Below are 4,887 nucleotides of genomic sequence, written 5' to 3'. Positions count from 1 at the left end.
TGCCTGCTGTCTCTCAGCCCAGCCTGACTGCCCAGGTCACAATAGGGCACTGGGTGGAGCCAGAAGAGTCCAGGCAAGGCAGCCAGGTGGCACCCTGGATCCGGGGCCTGATCACCTCCATGAGCCCGTCCTCTAGGATGTGCAGGTCGCTGTGCAACTGGGAGGCAGAGGCAGTGGAGTGGGCGGACTCCACACCAGTTGTTCTCCTGCAGGTCGGGACATCTCAGATTCACTGATGCTTCAGGACAAAAGAGCTGAAGGCGTCAGGAGACGGGGTCTGACCTGTCTGCTGGTCCAAACCAGTCAGGTGATACAGTGGCGGGAGCACCATTGCATGAAGACATATGTCTGCCCCAAGACCTGTACACGGTGTTTATGGTGTCTTTATTCGTAAGTGCTAAAAATTGACACTCTACACGTCTATCAGGTGGTCCAGCAGACATCAGCAGGTGTCCTCAGTGATAAAAAGGAGCAGACCACGGGCACCTGCCCTGACACGGGTGCCTTATGCTGAGCTGAAGAAGTTGGACACAACTGCCACCTTCTGTTATGACGCACAGGCGGCCCAGAGAGCACGTCAGTTGTCGTCTGGGGCTGGGCTTGGGGAAGGGGCTGGGTCCCCGTGGCGCTCCGGGGAACTTCCTGGGGTGGTGGAAAGGTTCTGTGTCTTTATTGCGGTGGTGGTCACACAGCCGTTTGAGTTTGTCAGAATTCATAGACCCATACATTGTAAAAAGGTTATTTACTGAATTTAAATCACTTCTCAAAAACCAGACTTTGTGATTTGTACATTTCAAAACTTCACTGCGAGCCCCCCAAAAGAATTGCCTGCTTTGTTGAAAGTGTTTTTTGTTGTGACCTCAAGGGCGGTTCAGGAGGAGAGAAACTCCTCTTTTAACTCTGGCTTAGACTGCTCAGGCCTGCCGAGTCAAACCACCACGGGCGGGCAGGCGTCCATAGCAGACATGTGTTCTCTCTTAGTACTGGAGGCTGCAAGTCCAAGATCGAGGTGACGGCTTATCCAGTTCTGGTGAGGAGCCGCTTCTAGGTTTGCAGATGGCTACGTTCTCGGTGTGGCGTCAGGTGGGAGAGAGACCCCTCAGCTGTGCCTTCTTGTAAGGACAGTAATCCTATAGGATCAGGGCCCCACCCTTATGACCTCATTTAACCTTCATTTCTTCCTTAGTGGCCCCAACAACAAATGGCTAGGCTCCAACGTGTGAATTCTGGGTCCATAACAAATACCCAGCGGACAGGCCACCCCGGTGCCCCCGAGGCCGCAGTAGCCGTCGGGGTTCTTGCTCAGGTACTGCTGGTGGTAATCCTCCGCGTAGTAGAAAGCCTGGCCCTCCCGGATGTCTGTGGTGATTGGGCCGAAGCCGTGCTCCGACAGAACCTGTGGAGGGAAAGGACCATCAGGGCTGGGGACCAGCAGGGATCCTGGGAAGGAGGAGGGGCGGGAGGTCGGGAGGTGAGGGGCAGACACGTGGCTGGGGATGTGCAGCGGTCCCTGTGGGTGTCGGGAGCCCTGGTTGGGGCCCTGTTTCCAGGGGAAGCAGCAGGGCGTGGGGCTCCCCGGCTGCCCTGGGAGACAGGGGCCCCCGAGAGGACTCAGGCCGGGCTGCAGGGGGAGGGGATGAAAGGGCAGGGAAGGCGGGCTGCACACTGCCCAGCGCAGCCTCTCGGCCCACTCGCCGCAGGCCAGACACAGGCGCCCCACTCGCTCCCTCGCTGTGGTTCTGGGCAGCAGGGACCCTGCCGGGATGCCCTGGAGGGCAGGGGGCCTCCCGGGCTCTGGGCTCTGGCACTCCAGGCCCGGAGCCTGGGGAGTGAGGTCAGGGGAGGACGTGGCCTGAGGGCCTGGTGGGCTCACCCCCGCCCTCTGTGACCCAGTTGAAGGCCTGCTGGCATCTGCTGTCAGGGAAAGAAACACACGTAAACACCAGTGGGGGAGGAGAGCGGAGCTATTTGGGGCAGGAGACGGATTAAGAAATAGACATTGTTCCCCGTGGAGCTTAGCCGTTTCCGCTCCCTTTTGGGTTTCAGCTGTGCCCTGATTCCTTCCTGGCACAGGCTGCTCGGAGCAGCTGAGCACGAGGCTACAGAGACTCGACCCCGGTTCTGCTGGTTCCACTTGAGACCAGGGTGCAGGATGGGACCTGGGGCTCCTGTCTCCATGAGGGAGCTGCTGTTTGCTGACAGCCCATCGGTCTCCAGGAGGTGATGTCCTCACGTCTGCCACGAAGAGGGGGGTCTGGTCCTTGAGTTGAGCATTAACCCACGGCCTGACCTGCTGGGCCCTGCCGTGACTTTCCGGATTTCCGTCCAGCCCTCTGAAGGGAAATGAAGGAGACTGATGGCTCTAGAACCTCAGGCCCTGGGTGTTTAGGAAGATGACCCCGAGCAGAGCAATTTGGAAGGGTCCCAGCAGGAAACAGAATTCTGCTCAGAAAGTTGAAATCAAGGTACTTTCGTGAAGAGACAGAGAGCTGTGGGCTTCGTAAAGTGACCCAAAGAAGGAAGGCCTCCCAGAAACTGGCTGCAGCAGTCAGGCGCAGGGCCGAGCGCAGCGAGCGGAGCTGCTGGGGCCCAGTGGGACTGGCAGTGGCAAAGGAGAGATGCTGGCAGGAACTGGGTCAGGGAGGGACCCTGCTGCTGGCAGCTCAGTGGCCTCAACAGGGAGGGACTGGGAGGACCCCTGCCCTACCCCCTCATGTCTGGCCTTGTACCTCTGCCGGTAGCTCCCACAGGCCAAGTGACATGTAGGACCCCCAGGTGACTAGCCCTTAGGAGCAAGCCTCCCAGGGCTCAGGCAAGGACAGTCGGTGGATTTGTAGCGGTGAAATGGGGACACATGGAAAGTAACTGTGCAGAATCATCTAGTGCTCCCTCCCAGGGACAGACTTGAAAGCTATGAGCCGTTCTTATCTCAGGCAGATAAAGAAAGCAAGCTACCCAGTAAGGCTTTTCATGGAGCTGTGTTGGTCCCAGCACATTGATAGGGGTGCTGTCGGCCTGGAGTGCCTGTGGCCCTCGCCGGGACCATGTTACTCGTCGCAAGCCCCCACAGCCACCTCCCCCAGTGGTGTGGCTGCACCAGCCCTTGTGGTTCTTATTATGACAGCAGGATGCGATTCAGCAAAAACCATCAGGGACTGCAGAGGAACAAGATTTATTAACAGGCAGGTCCTGGAGGCGACACACCGCAAGGTTGCAGGGAGAGAGAGAAAGAGAGCAGACCTGGGGATCTGCTTTTATTACGGCTGAGAGCGGGGTGTCTAGGGTTTCACAGGGTCATTCTGTGTTGACTAATCCCAAGCATAGGACCAGGAATCAGGGTGCAGGAAGGAAGAAGCAGGTCACCCGAGCAGCTCCGTGGGTGACCCAGGGCTTTCTGAAACAGGGACCTTCTTCGTGGGAAACTTCACCAGCCTGATTCCTCATCTGATTGTTTTGCTAGAACCGGGCAGTATGCTTATTTAGGAGGGATGCCTTTTGAAATGGATCACTCAGCAACCAAAGCTTAAAATGCCAAGCACTTAACCCTAATCACGTGTCACGTCGTACACCCTGCTGAGTGAGGACTTTGCAAGTGTTATTTAATTCTCATAGCGACTATTCGAGGAAATCGCTCCTGTTTTCCGCCTTTAGTGTATCCATGTGCTAGAGATTGTATCCTGCTGTTCAGTCCTGCCTCCTGCCTCTCTAAACCCTCCTTAGAATTTTAGGTGCTGAAGCCTGGTCACATTTCTCAGAGTCCCAGCAAACTTATTTAGAGTCCCAGGCAAGTTTTGTTGTAGGAGGCACGCAGACTTCAGCAAAAGACAGTTGTGAGGTTTTACTATTTGGTGTTTTGCACCTTTTGGCGGGGGGGGGGAGTGGTAATTAGGTTCATTTATGTAGCTATTTACCACTGAGCTATACCTTCCCCCCCCACGTTTTGCTATTAACTTTGGGTATGTATCCTTCAGCAAATCATTACACGAAATGTTGAAAAGAATAATAGAACCATTAGCACTGAGTCTGTGCGATTCCTGAGGCTTACTAAGCTTCTGAGAGTGAGCGGCTGTTTTTCCAGGTCTGTGCACTCCAGCCCTTCTAATGGTTCTGACAGCATCCATCTCTGTGTGATAAATCCCTTTCAGCCTGAGATACAGAGAGTGTTTTCTGCTTTCCTGATAGAATCCTGACTGATACAGTATTTGGTACTGAAAGTAGTTTCAGGAGATACAGTGCAAAGACGGGAATCTGAGATTTCTCATCAGGCTGGATTTGACTTGAGGGCAATAATGACTTCGTCACTAGTGGAAAATGAGATTCTGGGAGACCACGGCCTGCAGCATCCAAACAGTTTCTCAAATTATTACCTGTCATTCTTGGAATCCTATTAGAGGAGAACAAGTGGGTTTTGCGATAAAATTTCCTGGTGGGAGAGGTAAGTACAAGGGCTGCTGCTGCCAAATGCAGTGCAAAGCTTCCAGGGGGGAAAAAAGCAACAACAACAATACTGGGGTTTTACAGGTTCAGCTCGCAGGCATCATCCAGGAGCTGGAGAAGTTTCTACCGCTGCCTATCTAGTGTATCACAACCCAGCCCCAGAGCTGGCCCTGCGGAGGGCAGGATGGCGATGTAACTTGACTTCACAACTGTTTCAGATGCGTACCTGGAAGGGGATTTATTGGGAAAGAAGGTGACTGAGAAAATTGCGATATATTTGGGTGAATTAGTGTATTTTAAAACTGCAAACCTCACGGAGCTTCCCTTCCTATTGGAAGCAGCTGATCTCTTCCTTGAAGACTTTGTAGCGACTTAGCTGAAATAATTATTTTCCCAGGGGATGCTGGTTCTCCCTCTGCAGGACCCACCCCTGCCACCTCTCAGGAACCA

This window comes from Vicugna pacos, chromosome 31 (genome assembly GCF_048564905.1).
Source record: "Vicugna pacos chromosome 31, VicPac4, whole genome shotgun sequence".
NCBI classification, from domain to species: domain Eukaryota; kingdom Metazoa; phylum Chordata; class Mammalia; order Artiodactyla; family Camelidae; genus Vicugna; species Vicugna pacos.
The sequence above is the reverse complement of the archived record's forward strand: the minus strand, read 5'-3'. Positions refer to the sequence as shown.